We start from the raw sequence: 18115 nt of genomic DNA on the forward strand, positions 1-18115 counted from the left end.
TGCAAGATCAACACATAACACAATGATTTAGGTGGAAACCCAATTTGGGAAAAACCACCAGTAACATGCTACTTGATTTTCACTCTTCTAAAGTGATGCCCTATTAAAAGCCTGCCCTATTAAAGGCTTACAACACACTGTTAAATGTGACCTTGTTAGAGGATTTCACCAAATTGTTAGGAATGGGCCTGGTTAAAGGACTTTAGAACATTCACTTGGCATATCACCCTGTTAAAGGATTTATCTCATGGCTATTAAACCAACCTAAGTCCATAGGATTTAAACTAACTATTACAATTGCTAAAAAGTAACAATAATGACCTTTTGATCTGATATTACTTACAACATACTTTGTAGATTTTAGATCACATTTTCAGTTCAATCTTAATGCTTGGCTTCAATCACTTCAGCTCTGACTACTTGACTTCTTCTTAAGCTTCGTCTCCTTGAGTCTTCTAACTCACTATACCAATGCATCCATATCAGGGGTCTTCTTACTGAAACAGAGTAACTATGCTTTCTTTCCTCTTTAGCACCTCCTTTAGCATTTCATGCTTTCATGCTTGACCACACCTCTCTCTCTACTCTCTTTCTTCATTAACTTATGACTCCTTAAATAGAAATCTGATTTTCCTTTTCCACTCAATTCTCCCTCTCCAATTTTAGGGTTTCGAATGTATTAGGTAGGATACATTGTATCTACCTCATATCTTGTTCTTATCTAGAAACTTCGTCAGTTGTATCCTTAAAAACATTTTACATGGTGTTCTGTGCCACCAGCTCACCATTCTTATCTTCCATTTAATTCACAAACTTCTAGATAACAACCTTGTCATCTTAGATCTGGCGAATCTTCAAGTTTTAAAATAGTGCAGCAACTTGGCATTATTGATTTACTGGTGCTTGGCACCTCTGTGTTACTCAGCACTATTGGTTCCATTCATGAAAAGAAATTAGTCTTCAAATCCAAATAAGAAGGGGGAAAATAATAAGGATAAGAAAAAGTGTGCTTATTGCAAGAAATTGGGTCATAAAGAACATGAGTGTTATCGTAAAAACATTGATGAATTGACCACCATCATGAAGAAACATAATGTTCCACTATCTAATTCTTACAAGGAGAAAGGATCTTCTTTAGATTTAAAGGGCAAAGGGCAAGCACTCATGACAAATACAAATTCTTCAAAGGAATGAATTCTTGACTCATGTGCCACATATCATATGGGTTATTCAAAAGGGAATTTTTTTTCAATGAAGCAATCAAATGTACCACACATCTTTGTGGGAGATGATACAAAAATAGAAGTTGAAGGAAAAGGAAATGTGGAGATGGAAAATGGAGAATTCAAAGATGTCCTCTATGTTCTAAACCTAAGTTCTAATCTCCTCTCAATTTACCAATTTACTCACCTTGGCGATGGTCATAGAATTGAGTTCCTTCCTGACTTAGTAAAGGTACATAGTTTAAAAGATGATTTAGTTGTTGCAATGGGGAAAGTTAATCATGACAAAAGGTTGTATTCTTTCTCCCACTTTGTGCCCAAGTCTCCTTCACAAGCCTTGTTGACATTGTAAACACTTAAATTGTCTTAAACACTATATTAATTTATTTAATATTTCTTATGAAATTATAATTAATTATTAATGAATTAATTATATTTGTCATATTCTTCTACTTATTTAATTAAATTTATTTAATTAAATAAGTTCATTCCCCTAATGAATTTAAATTTAATTTAAATACTCCCCCTAATGTATTAAATTCATTTCATGTATAAGTGCTCCACAAATCCCCTTTAAAAAAAATTGATTTATTTAATCCCCTCCAATTTATTAAATTATATAATCATATGATTAAGTTAAATCTTATTTAATTTAATCCTAATCCTATCCTAAAACCTAGTCTACACCCATCACTCTCATCCTTCTAAGCCTACCCACTACTTAATCCCACTAGTTTACGTTAAACACCTTTTTAAACACCTTTTAGTCCTTAAGTGTTTGCTCACACATGTGTGTGAAGCTCTTGATCTAAATAAACCTTCCACTTCATTTATGCTTCTTACATCTCTTACACATTTTTCCCCCACTCCTTCCCCCAAGGTTGCTCACATGTGTGAGCACACCTAGATCCTCTCAAACATTAAAGGCTCTTTTTGACTTTTGCATGCCTTGTCCTTTAGCCCATGTGTCCCCCTTGTTTCACCTATTTGGATGCCACATATATGTCACCTCCCCAAGGCCTCTCTCAAATCTATAAATAGAGCCCTTGTCTCAAGCATTTTACATCTCCTTTATTTGCATTGTTATCATACTAGTTTAGTGTTAGAGCTTTCTAGTGATTTTTGTGATTTGCATTGTTACTAACTTTTGGTAGTTGCTAGATTTTCTTTTCATTTGAATTGTTAACTTAGTTTATTTCTTGCATGTACACTCACATCCCTTGAGTTTTTTCAAGCATGGTTGCTTCCATAGCCATTGTTTGAAGCATTCACCATTCATTTTAGCATAGTATCATTGTCGTTGCATTCTATCACATTGGGATTCAATAGTTGTGTTTTGGAAGAGCACATCCACATCCCTCAAATCTAAAGCACACCAACAAGACCTCTTATGGGCACCCTTGTTGAGCTACTTTGAGGTTTAATGAGATATTTCTTTTTGGTTGCGTTGAGTTGTAAAACTCAAGCATAGTGTTAGTTGTATTTTATTTTATTTTGAATATTTGATATACATATACAACTAATATTTGTTTATTTATGCATGCTCCCGATAGGTAAGTGTACACATTTTGGCACACTCGGTGCAACCCATGTCCCTATTCCACCTTCAAAAAATATCAAAAACCATTAACTCATTATTTGCATTTTAGAATCTTCAAACTTAGTTCTATCATCTCCATAGATTTATGTTTCTACCATCTGTGTTGTGGGTGGTCATTAGTAGTAGCTTTTTTAAAAACTATCATCTGCAATTTCCACAGAGTTCTGTCATCTCTTCTATTACTTTATCATCTGTGTTGTGTGCCATAATTACCTGTGTCAGTATTTTTTCATCTGTGTCTCTGACTTCTATCATCTATGACTTTATTCTATCATTTGCAACTGACAACCCACTAGTGAATTGTTAACTATACATCCTAGTTTTCTGACATCTATGAGTTTTGGCATTTGCAAAGTTCTATCATCTACAATTTTTGGCATTTGTGCATTTTTTTAATCTATGCCTAGTGTTTATAATCTCCACTTTTTGGTAGATTAAAACAATTTTTAACACTTAACCCATTGATTGGTTGATTGATAGAGATTTCTAACTAGTTTTTATTATAGGAAACAAACTTTGGAGGACTTCCTTTTAAGGACTTTAATCATTTAAAATTTTGTATTGATTTTAATCTCTTAAAGGTTTATAGTTATTTTAATAACTTGGGAAATTTATAGTGATTTTGATCACTTATAGGAGTAGATGGTGAATGAACTTGTATGAGATAATCATTTGTCTTTGGAATGCATGTTGCAAACTAATACCTAAAGGCCAAACACACTCCTAAATACATGAAGGTAAAAATGCTACACCCAATATTTTGTGTCTTAAGGAAATTTACACACCTTTCATTGGAATGAATGATGCTCAAATATACTCTTGAATTCCATTAAGAAATGAGCAAGTTTTTTTCATTGGAATGCATGTTTAGGATAGTCAAACACAATCTTGATGCCTCAAGGAAATTGATATGCTTTCATTGGAATGAATGTTTAGATAGCAAATACACTCTTGAATGCCTAAGGTCAATGAATCTTGCTATGAAATATTTAGATTTGATGCTTAAAATGAACTCACTCAATCTTGAATGACTTAAAGGAATTGGTTTCATTTTCAACAATTTGCTTATGTTCATGATTGATTTACTTTTGTTGAAGAATCCTCGCTTTTCATTATGTTGATGATGTTTTCAAGTTGGAAAGAACAATGCATGCTTAAACATGAGTGTTTTCAAGAGTAGATTACAAAACCTAAAGCTTCATTGGAAAAGAACAAGTATCTTTTAATCTTGAGGCCACTTACATATTCTCTCCTCTTGCGCCTTTAAGTCATCTTGAGTGCACAAGAAATAAGTGGTCTTGTTTTTTTTTTAAGGATGCTTGCTTGGGGATTTCATCACCCCTTGAGACAATCTCAACTTTAGTGTTCTGGAAAAGTATAAGAATTGGGGGGTGAATCAAAAGACACCTCTCTTAGAAGTAAAATTTTGTCACTCTTAGCTAAGCCCCAAATAACTTTATACCTTTGGGAGGTGAAGGCACAGATTTAGGTTACTATCTCCCCCCAACTATTTGGCACTATTTTCTTTCATCTATAGATTTGGGCCTCATGTACCTTGCATATATCAAGGACTCCCTTTAGATAATCTTTGTACATCCTACTGGTAGCCTGATTAGGATTATTGATGTATTCAACATGCTTGATTGTTTAAACATTTGAAACCAATACCAAACATCAAATAAGTTCAAAAATGAGTGAAATGGTGAGCTAAAATTTTAGTGAATGAAATAGTTGTAAGTGGGTCCTCTTGACCTATAGTTATTTTTCAAGAGTTATTGTACTTGGTCTACCATTTGGAAGTCTTTGGGTCTTTTGGTCACAAGCTTATTTGTATGATTTTGAAACTAGATTTATTTCATTCCTGCTATGACCAACAAAGTCAAACCTAAGAAGGTGAAATTGTCCAAACCATTTTCCTACAAGGAAAGGAAGAACCTAGCACATCGTGATAAAAAATTCTGATATGCTATCAAGGACATCAAGAAAGAAGAGGTTGAACAAGACCATTATGATATAATTGAATACAATGCTAAACTTAAAAATTGGTTTGCTTTCCCTGGAGTGAACCTAAGATTTTTGTTTCCAGTAAGAGAAGATTGAGTTAACTGCATAGTGATCAAAATACCTTCATTTTCCACATCAACCCCATTTCCAAATTTCTAGTCTTCCATTTGCAAAATTTTCTCTAGAGAGCTTGATCATTTAAACCTTAATCTTTTGGGCATAAGGATATCTTAGTTACAAAACTTCTAAGATTACAACACTAGACCTTTATCTATAAGCAAACACTTATCGTAGTTACACTCACTCATTTGGGATCACAAGTCCATCTCCAAATAGTGGATAATCAATTTGGTGTCCTATCTTGCCTAAAGATTATTTGACCATCTTTGGTAGGATAAAGATACTTTTATCCTATAATCACACTTCATTTGCTAAATAAACAAGGTCTTTTGTTTAAATTTAGGTTGTTGGCCCTTTTATCATATAAGGTTCAATTGCTCTCCTGTACATTCCTCTCTTTCTTCCATAATCTTCCACCCATTGGTTTGGTCACTATTGTATGGTACATACATGATCTGACAGATTCACATTTAATCCCATGTCTCATTTGTTAGAATCATTAAAGCAACAAGAGATGGAGTATCTTTTTCCTCCATGATCAGCCTCATTGGGAAGCACATTTCCCCCTAGTATGAACTTTGGCATGCCTAGCTCAACATCCATGCAACACAACTTTGGGAAGTAATTCACATGATGATGAAGAAGTATACCTAGATGAAGATCCTATTTCCAAACACAATATCCCTAGTGATGTCTAAACATTTCTTGTAGATCCATACAATTTGAAAATGATGGAAAAGTTTATTAGGGAAAACAAAACTAAGATCTTCCTAAACTTGGATAAAGATGGTGTTAATGTCCATATGAGTTGTGATGAGAGCACCTTGTTTAGAGAAATTATGAAGGGTAGTGCTCCCGTGTTTCCAACTTCAAACACAACCCAAGAATCTAGAAAAGAGAAGGATCCCATGGTGAGAACTAGTTGCATAGCTACCTAAAGTGTCTCAAAACAAGTAGCATTCCAATTAAGTGTGAAACATATCCAACAAATCATTAGTGCTATGCCCAACACTAGTAATGCTAGTATTCAGCAGTCAACCTTGATAGGTCCAACTATAGGATGCTTAAACATTGGGAAAGGGCTTAGTCAATAGATGGAAATTACAACACAACTGATATATTCCTCTTATTTGAAAATGCCAACAAGCATGGTGAAAACATCTGTGCCAATTCCAATGACTGCATATCAATACATTGGCCAAAGTGGATCACTTCCACCACCTCATAATGCATTTGGGACTCCTTACAACTTGGGAGGTGGGTTTATCAATTCCCAACAATTGCAAATGCAACCAAACTAAGATCTAGCCCAATAGTTACATGAACTTCAAAATTTGGTCCATATCATGAGCAATAAAGGGGTGAAGGATTTCTCTTTTGAGAAAATTTGCCCCTTTCTATTTGATGTATCCATTAACATGATCCCATTTCCACCAAACTTTGAGATTCCTAAATTTGACAAATACATGGGAGAAATATGTCCTATCACACATCTCAAGGAATTCTCCATTTTATGTCAAGAAGTAGCCTATAGTGAGAATTATCTTAAGAGGCTCTTCACATGAAGTCTCAGAGGTCTCGCACTAGAGTGGCTAATGAACTTACCCAAGGGTTCCATTACTTCCTTTAATGATTTAATAGGGAAGTTTTTAGTACAATACTCCTACAACATTGAACATCATGCCTCATTAAGTGATTTGTGTAACACAAAACAATGAAATGGTGAAACCTTTGCCAACTTTCTACAATGGTGGAGGCATCTTGCTAATCACATGCCATACAAAATAGAGGATTCCCACCTTGTGGATATATTTATCAAAAATTTGATACTAGAGATGTCTTCCCACATGAAGATGGCTAGCCCTGAAGAGTTTTCCACCTTAGTCAAGAAAGGCAAGAACATTGAAAATGGACTCCTAGACAAGGGTTCCATTAAACATTATAGCTCTTCATCCTTGAACAATGACACAAACAACAATAGAAAACCCAAATTTTGGTCTAAAAATAAAGGTGTTACCCATGATGGTTTAACTAATGTTAAAAGTGTATGGTGTCACTAATGTTAAAAGTGTACAAAACCTCCAAGGTGGAAACAACAACAACAACTATCGTAACTGAAAAAACAACAATTCAAACCATGACAATCAGAATCAAAATAATTAGCAATCTCTTAATTAAAAAAAAAATTTCCCTCACAACAAAAACAATACCAATAGCAATTACAACCATGATTATGATCAAAATCAGAAGTTCACTAACTTTTGTGAACCCTTGGATGCCATATTCCAAAAACTAGTGGATCACAATTTGATGGTGTTTCCCAACACATGGCCCTTTGATGAGAATCAACCCAAATCAAAATGGTATAGGGAAAATAAATATTTCAAATACCATCACATCAAACGACATGACACAAACAAGTGTATAAAACTCAAGGTCTTCATTCAAAATCTTGTTGATGATGGAGAAATTGAGGTAGAAGGGGGACCATCCTCTAAAAATGCTAAACTGAAGATATTTCAAAAGCCATTTCCTATCCAAAATATTGACAATAAAAATAATGGAAAAAACAATATGAACAATGTAAATCAAGCTTCCATATCAAATGCATTATACTATGACTATTCTACTAACCACATATCAGGGTTTGACTTCTTGCGTGGTAAAATAGAAACAAACGAGTATGTGGTTTTGACACTATGTGTGGTCACATTGAAGAGGTAGACACTCATGTGAATACCCTTGTCCTCCAAGCAATAGATTGTGAAGAAGCCACTCAATGGGTAAGAATCACTTTGCAAGCCACCACTCCCAACCTCACTAATCCATCAGTTCCACACATGCCTGCTATGCCATCCAACTCACAAAGACCCACTTCTCACTATGATGTATTATCCTAGTTAGGGAAGACTCCTATACAAATATCCATTCTAGAGCTCCTCAAAACCTCACCCATCCACAAAGAGATTTTGGAGACTACTCTTTTAGAGTCTCATGTTCTTGAAAACATTAATACCTCCTAATTCACTAGCATGATTGGAAATCTTGCCACACAACAACACCTTATCTTCATAGATAAATATTTCCAAGGTCCTAACCAAAAACATAATTTGATGCTCCACATTGAAGTCCTTATACCTCAACATAAGATAAAAAGAGTCCTTATAGATAATGGATCCAATTTGAACCTTTGTATATTGAAGATGATCTACTTCTTGGGGCTTCTAGAAGACCTCCTAGATATCAATAAAAGGATAACAATCAAATCATATGATGAAAGAGAAAGAGAATCAAAAGGATTTATCATGCTATCACTAAATGTTGGGCCAGCTATCATAAACACTAAATGCCATGTCTTAGACTTGGATTTACCATGTAATATCTTGCTTGGTTGACTTTGGATACACACACTCACGGTGGTCCAATTTACTTATCATCAATGCTTGAAATTTTCCTACCAAGGAAGAGAGGTCACAATTCTAGATAATCCTTTGCCTTTTGCATTTTGTAAGAGATTTGAAGGTGCACCAACAAATTTTTGTCCAATCAATGAGTTTTCTAAGGTTATACCTAAATCTCTCACAATAACAGAATCACCTTCAACAATAGTGCTAGAGTTATCCAATAATGATTCTAGTTCCTATAAAGGAAAAGAGAAATTTGAAGATACTTAGGTCAATACTACAGTGAAGAAGGTTACGTTTGTTAATCTAGGAATGGGAGAGTATAAGTTTGAAAATGTCTCGTGTGTAGGAAAACTACCACTTTCTCCCCATTCCTTTGGAAAACCTTCATAAATACCATCTTCTACAAATAAGGATATCATGCATGTTAACAAGAAAACATTTGAACATTGGAGATCACTAAGTGATGAACACATGGAATCTAATATCCTAGATTGGCTATATTTTGATAGAAAAGATGAACCTGTGGAATTCCCCAAAGATAAATATGTTAAGGCTCCTCCCATCATTAAAAACATGGGATATCATGGTATCGGCCTTGGACCTAAAGAAGATGGAATTAGACAATTCCTTGAGGCTAATAGCTATCCTAAAGGATGTGGTTTGAGCTCCATTAAACCTAATGTGTCCTTTGCTAACAACTATTGTATGGTTGAACCTAATTCTGGGACTAAAGAGGGGAAATTCTTTGAATTACCCTTCCAATACATCGATGATGACCTAGATAACCATCTTTGTGCCATTACCATAGTTGACCTTTCATCCACTGACCTACCTCTCACTAACCTTGACATGACAAACTAGGACCTTTAGGACACACCACTAGCTCTCAATATCTGTAACTTTGACGAAGTAGTGATGGTACTTTTTGGCATTAAGAATCTCCAATATTATGAAAATGAGATCCAATACAATGAGGAAGCCTACTTTGGTAGCCAAGTCAACTCTCTTAGTCATAAAAGTGAATATAACAATAAAAAAATAGAAGAAACATCCTCTAGTGAAAACTCTTTTGGAGCACTTTTGGATGAAGAAAAAGATAAAATGAAGGATGCATCTTCTAGTCAAAACCTTTTAGAGGTGCTAGAAGAGGGAGAGGCTAGCTTGTTGTTTAGATCTTTACCACTAGAAAAGTCAACTATGCTGAATGAGGACACAATTCTAGTTAATTTGAGCATGGTAGATAATCCACAAATCACTTACATTGCTACTACTTTAAGTCCTAAAGAAAAAAAAGTGATGACTAAATTCCTACAAAAAGGAAAAATTAATTTTGCATGCACATACAAAGACATGCCTAGCTTAGACATAGATTTGGTCATGCACCACTTAACAGTGGATCCCAAGATTAAACCTATGAAACAAAAGCTGCTTAAGATGCATCCTAAGGTATCATTTTTGGTCAAGGAAAAATTGCAAAAAATGCTAGAGGAAAACTTTATACACCCTATTGATTATCTTGAGTGGGCTTCCAACATTGTTCCTATAGGAAAAGCATCTAGGGGCATCTACATCTATTCAAAAATTTTAGATTTAAATCTCGCATGTCCTAAGGATGGTTTTCCACTTCCTAACATAGACATTATAGTGGATTTGACTGTTGGACATGAGATGTTTCTTTTAATGGATGGTTTCTCTGGTTACAATCAAATCAAAATTGTAGAAGAAGATCAACATAAAATGACATTTACCACCTCATGGGGGACCTTTTGTTACCAAGTCATGCCTTTTGGCTTTAAGAATGCTGATGTCACTTATCAATGTGCAATGACTACCATATTCTATGACCTTTTACATGTCATAATGGAGTACTATGTTGATGACATTCTAGGAAAATCTAAGACACTTGATTCCCACATTGATGTGCTCACCACCATTTTTGAAAGGTTGGAGAAATATAAAGTGTGCCTTAATCTAAAGAAGTGTGTTTTTGGGGTCAAAACAGGCAAGTTGTTAGGCTACATTGTGTCAAGAAGAGGTATTGTTGTAGATCCTACTAAAGTGAAAGCCATCATGGAAATGCCTCCACCTACCACATTGAAACAACTCCGTAGTTTTCATGGAAAGTTACAGTCCATCAGATGGTTTGTATCCCAGTTGGTAGATAAGGTTCATCCACTTCAATATTTTCTTTAAAATGACAATAAGTTTCAATGGGATTTCCTATGTTAGAAAACATTTGAACAAGTTAAGGTATACTTGGCTAATCCTCTAGTTCTAGTCCCTCCAATTGCAAGACGACCATTGATTTTATACATTTCAGCCACTTCAATTGCCTTAGGTGCCTTTTTGGCACAACTAGATGAGAATGGTAATGAGAAAGCTATATACTATGTTAGTTGAACATTAGTTGGCTATGAGTTGAATTATATTGCTATTAAGTGAACTTGTTTGGTAGAAGTCTTTTGCACATAGAAACTATGCCATTATATGCTTAATCACACTACACATCTCATTGCTAAGATAGATCTACTCAAATATTTTCTATCAAAAGCCTCCCTCACTGGTTGGGTTGCAAAATGGGTCTTGATTTTAAGTGAATTCAACATTGTCTATAAGGATCACAAGGCCATTAAGGGAAAAATAATTGTAGATAGCTTTCTCAAGCTCCTCTTTAAGGAGACCATCATATTATAGTAGACTTTCCAGATGACACAATTATGACTATTACCCCTGGTACACAATGAAAGCTATTTTTTCATAGTTCCTTCACACAAAAGGGATCAGAGGTAGGAATTTTTTTTGTTACACCATAAGGAGACCTCATTCCTAACTTTTATAAAATTTCATTCCCTTGCACAAAAAATATAGTTGAGTGTGAAGGATTAGTCATAGGGCTACATCAAGCTATCAGATGGAATATCAAAAGCCTTCTTGTCTTTGGACACTCATAATTGGTCATTAAAAAAATCATAGATGAATACCACACAAAGGATGAAAAGTTGTTTCCATATCACCAAATAGTTGAAGATCTTAAACAACACTTCATAGAGATATTCTTTTAGCAAATACCAAGGATTAATAACAAAGCAATAGATGTTATGGCTACCATTGCCTCCATGATTGCCATGCTTGAATATAGTCCTAAGTGTGAGTTTTTGTTGAGAATTTTTTCCTTCCTACTTATGAGCAACCTAATTTAGATTTGGTGTGTGAAATTATCAGTACTGAGTCTCTATGGTACGCTAACATTTTTGTCTATCTTTGTCAAAAAATGATTCCCATTACCTTCTCCTTGAATCAAAGAAAAACCTTCATCCAATACACTATCTAATATACTATCCTAGGTGATCCACTTTTCTAAAAACACCTTGATGGAACCCTCCTTTGATGTCTCAATTTAGACAAAGCTAGACGACATTAGATGAGGTCCACCAAGGAATTTGTGGTGCCCATTATAGCAGATTTATGTTAGCAAAAATGCTCCTTATAATAAGTTACTATTGGCTTGCTATGGAAGTGGATGCTTATCATTTTTTGAAAAGACATGTTCCTTGTCAATAGCATGGTGATTTGATACATGCTCTCACCCAAGACCTTCAACCCACTATTACACCATGACACTTTTCCCACTAGGGATTCGATCTTGTTGGTCAAGCATACCCAAATTCCATAAATGGCCATAATTATATTATTGCCTCCATTGAGTACTTCACAAAGTGGGTCAAGGCTATCCCATTAACCTACACCATCGGAAAAAAAGTTTCAAAGCTCATCCTGAACTACTTTATCTGTCATTTTGGTATACCTCAAGACATCATGACTGATAATGAAACACGTTTCAAAAATTAGGAAGTTGTCACATTGTGTAGGAAATTTGAAATCACCCAACATTTTTCCACCAAATACTACCCCCAAGGCAATGGCCAAGCTGAAGCTACTAATAAAACCATTTTGAAAATCCTAAAGAAAATCGTTGATGTAGTTAGCCATGACTAGCACCTCCAAATTTCTCCCACCCTTTGGGCCTACTACACCTCCATCTGTACCCCCATAGGAGCCACTCCATTTCCCCTTGTCTATGGTTTTGAAGTTGTCTTACCCATCAAAATTGAGCTCCCTTCGCTCAAAATCTCTCTCAAGAATTCGATGTCTAAAGAAGAATTCCAAGTTTCTTGCTTGCAAGAGCTGCAACTCCTTGATGAAAGACACCTCAATGCCCTAAACCATATCTTCATCTATCAAAATTTCCTTTAGCTTTAGTTTCACAAAAAAATTAGGCCTTGAGAATTTGAGGTAGGTGACTTAGTTTTGTAGCATAACATAAAGAACCTCCAGAACTATGAGAAGAAAGGAAAATTTGAACCTAATTGGCTTGGTCCATTTATCAGTACAACCAAATATGGTTTTGGGGCATATCAGATTGCCACTTCAAAGGGAGATCTGCTCCCTGAACTTGTAAATATCCAACACCTCAAGTAGTTCTATGCTTGAGTCTTATAGTTCCTGTACAATGTTGTTATAGTTCCACAAAACACAAAAAATTAGAAAATAAAAAAACTCCAAAAATATTCATAAAATGTTCCTAAAGAAAAGACTAAAAAGAAGAAAAAGTTCCTAAAAAAAGTATTTTGGTCCATTATCTATAAGGCTCATCTCACTTCACCCCTTTTCCACCATTTCACCCCACCTTTGTGTAGAAGTCCTATCTGACTTGTTCTTTTCATGAATCTAATAAAAGACCTCTTGTATGTGAGGCATCCATTCACTTCCATCTTTCAAAAGACCTCTAGTTCATGAGGCATTTTTTCCATCAAGTGTTAAGCTTACACACCCATTACACTGAGCGTTTTCCCACGATAGTGATTGCAATAGAACTGAAACAAAATCACCATTTGAGACTTAATGATTTGAGACAATGTTCTTTTCAGAACCCTTGCCCAATTTTTGTAGTGACATTATAAAAACATATAGGATGAATGCTTCCTATGCATGGTATAACAATTTTCACATTCTAAGACTTAACATTCTTGGCAAGAACTATGAACTGATTGACTACTTGGTCATGAGGTCTCTTTTGGTTGATTTCATTTTGTGTGTTAGTGGTAGCCTTTTAGGGTGTGCCTTGATTTTCCATATTCTAGTATCACCTAAATGGCTTAAATTGACTACATGTGTTGTTTGCAATATGATCTATTTTTGATACTTTAGTACATGTATGTTAGTTTCAAGTTATGATTATGCATTACTCACTGGGGGCAATAGCTTAGCACACTTCCCACCACAGACCCCTAAAAAGGTTTTGGGTGTTCCTAGACCTCCCCAAATATGTATATGTTAGTTGTTCCATCATAGCTATGTAGAGTACATCTATCATCCTAAAGTATCTATTTTATTGAGAGTCTAGTCCACACAAAGGAAATTTATCATCTATGCTTCTATAGCATTTGGTGCATCACTCCATTGCAAAATCAAACTAGGGCATGCTCTCCCATATAAACATGACTGAATCCCTCATAATCATGTAGTTAGGATTCATGTAGTATAGGGTTTCACTACACCCTACTTGAGACAAGGGTTCTATTTATTCCCTCTCCTATGCTATACTACTTGGTTCCTACGAGTGGGGAGTTTTGAAACATGTCCATCTATTAGGTTCATTCATATTACATTTTCATATTTACATTTCACTTTGCATTCATTTAGTGTCTTTTAATGTTACTGAAATTTTAGGATACATTCATTGTCATATTAATTAGGCATTTTATTCATTATTAGATTTCATCATTAGTTCATTACTTTAATTCATTAAGTGCATAGATTATAATCATCATGTTTGGTGGAATATACATCATAATACCTCTCACAAAGAATATAGTACATCCATACATGTAATATAATGCAAAGCATACATCTCATATACGCCATCAAACTTGCATCATTCACCCATTAGGCATCATATATAAATCATAGGAAACATCACATCACATACATCTTGCATCACAATGTTAGTAACCACATCATAAAAATCACATGCATAGAAACAATTATCCATAAGAAGGCTTGCAAAAATTTGGCTACCATTGATTGGTAGGCACGACATCATGATATAATGACCTATAATACATTACCTCTCACATGGCCTATGTCTCCACTTGGTGGGCTTCCATAGGCTCCTTCATCATAGCCATGGCTACCCCAAGCTATACTAATTCTTAGGCTAGATCATGCTACTAGTCGTACTCATCCAACTATGCCTAGTGCATCTCTTGCTTTGCCCATAGCATGGCCACCTCCCACTATAGAGTCTCTATCTCAGACAAGTCATCCACCTCCTCTTGCATCCAAAAATCCTTGAACTCCCTTGTGTTTATCCTTGCCTACAAGGCTATCAAGGCCTCTTGGGTACTATTTTCCCTAGCTCACTGGGCATGTACCTCTACCTATAGTGTTGCTAGGGCCTGTTGGGCACTATTTTCCTGTGGCTGCTCTACCTGCATCTCACCTTGGAGATGAGAAACCTTTGTCCAGAGACTATCTCAATTTTCCTTGATCATATCTACATCCTATGCACTTGGTGGTCGCTATACCTATGGCCTTAGTGGCCCCTGTCTCTATGGCCCCTATGGCCCCTGTATGTGTGGTTTCTATGGTGGCCTTGTTGGTCCTAGTAACCTCCTCTAGCAAGCTCTATGCCCCTCCAAAACTTTCTATGCCCCTCGTACTAGTGGTGGCACCACCACTGCCTGTCCACCATCCCCTACTCCATGCCCCTCACCCTGTGCCCACTTAGCTAGAGGTGGTGCTCTAGGTACCATCAATCATACTGGCTGATGAGCCACCCACCACTACGTATAGGTTGGTGTCATCTCTGCATTCCCTTGATCCTATCCATGCACCCAAGGCACTAGTTGCATCCCCTACCATGATATCCTTGCCAACCTCAAGTTGATCTCATGACCTTATAGTATTCATACTCTTGGGATACCACTGGGTATACAAATCTATCTGGAACTACATCCCGTGTTCTCCCAAACTATCATTGCATCCTATAGGGCATATATCTCATAATGAAATGCATGGTCCATTCGATTAGCCAACAATTTGTTTGTGTATATGGGAGGTATCTCTAATCCTCACTATCATCCTCTCTGCAAACTACTAGTACACTACCCTATCACTGCATTCTATCATATAGTGTCCAATTGAACATAATGATATCATTAAGGCATCTCCTCTAGAAATTGATAGACTTCATGGAGGTATACTAGATAGGTAGCCTGTACCAAAATGCAAGTAACTCACTAAGCTATTGGGTCTCCCATCTGGTAATGGGGTGTGTGACATCTATATGCACCTATGACCATACAATAAGTAGTATCAACCTTGGATCTATTGTTTGGTGTGTCCTATAGGCACACATGTGCAGGTCATGGTATAGCTTAGCTAAGATGGTCTAATCCTAATAGAAGACCACACCATCATCTTGTAAAAATAAGCTTAATAACCATGTCCACCCAATAAAAAATCCATGCCCAGCATGGTCTAGTACCATCCTCCATATAAGTGAAGCAAGGTACAAGGAAAGTCATGGAAGTCTCTGCTCCAATGCCTCTCTTCATGTCAGCCATGAGCTCTATATTAGTAACCTCTATCGTCAATGCTTGAAGCACTCTTGAAGATAGGGATTGACACCCTCTAGCACATACTTGGGGTACATCCCATACATCGACACAAATAGAATCTACCACACATCAAGAAAGGTGACTATCACCTCTTTAGTAGGTAGATGGAAATTAGATGTCAGTGTATGCCACCGCTCTATCAATGCTAAAAGCTGTGTTGAATGTACTCTCAAATATTGCCACTCATGGACATGCTCTAACCCACATAGTCTCACGTGTCCCCACTCTGCCTCTATCAATCTATCCCCTAGCACCAAAATTACTAGATAGCGCTCCCATGATTGAAAGATCACTATCTCCATTTGCAGTATAGATAAGCACATGGTCGGTCTATCTTTTACCATATACTTACCCCAAAATGGGGCATCCTACTCTATTTCCCCCTAGTCATTCCTTCCTCCCTCTTTCTACCAATTTTTCCCCCTTAGTGAAGACGTGAATTGGCACAAATGCTTATTCATAGATACGCTAATCCATGGAGATGATATTCCATGCAAATGTGGATTAGTAGAGATGAAAATATGCAAAGACATCGATTTGGCCTCTCCATCGGCTGCATAGACAGTAGATTTCTCGCTGACACCTATTTAACTATTGTCTATAGAGATGATGACCCAAAGATCATCGTCTTCACTTTGGCTCTGCTCCCTCTTTCCCCCCTTTTTCATCTACACAGATGATAAGATGTATCTTGTCATCTTTATAGACCTCCCAGTCCTTGTTTTGTCATTTGCATAGATGATAGGGCAGAGACTGTCATATTTTCCTTGACCAAGTTTTTTCCCCCCCATAAATGCACATGAAATGCTATCTAGAAGATGAAATAAAAAATTTGACAAGTTAGGATGGTCAACTCACCAGTGGGCCCATCTCAGTTGGTCTTTGGTGCTCGTGAATGCACTCTCCAAACTATAATTTATCAATCGAATCTATCTTTCACTCTAGTTTTCTACTCTCTAGGTGTGCAAATTACTCTTCCTTGAGCCCCTTGGAGGCTTATATAGGCCCTCCAAGGCCCCTTTCTGAGCTCATACCCTTTCCTAGGCCATGTTGACCCCTATTTATCCCCATATCATGCAAAATGTTCATCTATTCCTTTTTCCTCCCCTTTCTTTTCTTCTAAAGACCTTTTTGCAAAAATTGCCCAAAATTCATTTTTTGCACTATTTTCACAAGGGGGCACCCTCCTCCCTTGTCGTCACTTCGACACCACTCCTAGGATTCCTATCCTTTCTTGGGCAACCTATATTTTATTTTCTTTGATATAATGTCATCCCAACATCATATTAAAGAGGGACAAAATATATAGACTTAAAATTGTCCTAAACACTATATTAATTTATTTAATATTTCCCGTGACATTATAATTATTTATTTATTTATTAATTATATTTGTCATATTCTTCTACTTATTTAATCAAATAAGTTCATTTCCCCAATGCATTTAAATTTAATTTAAATACTTCCCCCTAATGTATTAAATTCATTTAATGCGTAAGTGCTCTATAAATCCCCTTTTAAAAAATTCAATTTATTTAATCCCCTCCACTTTATTAAATTCTATAATCCTATGATTAAGTTAAATCTTATTTAATTTAATCCTAATCCTATCCTAAAACTTAGTCTACACCCATCACTCTCATCCTTCCAAGCCTACCCACTACTTAATCCCACTTATTTACCTTAAACACATTTTAAAACACCTTTTAGTCCTTAAATGTTTGCTCACACATGTGTGAGAAGCTCTTGATCCAATAAACCTTCCACTTCATCTATGCTTCTTACATCTCTTACATATTTGTCCCCCACTCCCTCCTCCAAGGTTTCTCACACATGTGTGAGCACACCTTGATCCTCTCAAACATTAAAGGCTCTTTTTGAATTTTGCATGGCTTGTCCTTTAGCCCATGTGTCTCCCTTGTGAAACCTATGTGGATGACACATAGATTGCACCTCCCCAAGGCCTCTCTTAAACTTATAAATAGAGTCCTTTTCTCAAGTAGTTTACATCTCCCTCATTTGCATTATTATCATGCTAGTTTAGTATTAGAGATTTCTAGTGATTTTTATGATTTTCAT

Source organism: Cupressus sempervirens, chromosome 7 (genome assembly GCF_028749045.1).
Source record: "Cupressus sempervirens isolate cs-2001-9-10 chromosome 7, ASM2874904v1, whole genome shotgun sequence".
Taxonomy (NCBI): domain Eukaryota; kingdom Viridiplantae; phylum Streptophyta; class Pinopsida; order Cupressales; family Cupressaceae; genus Cupressus; species Cupressus sempervirens.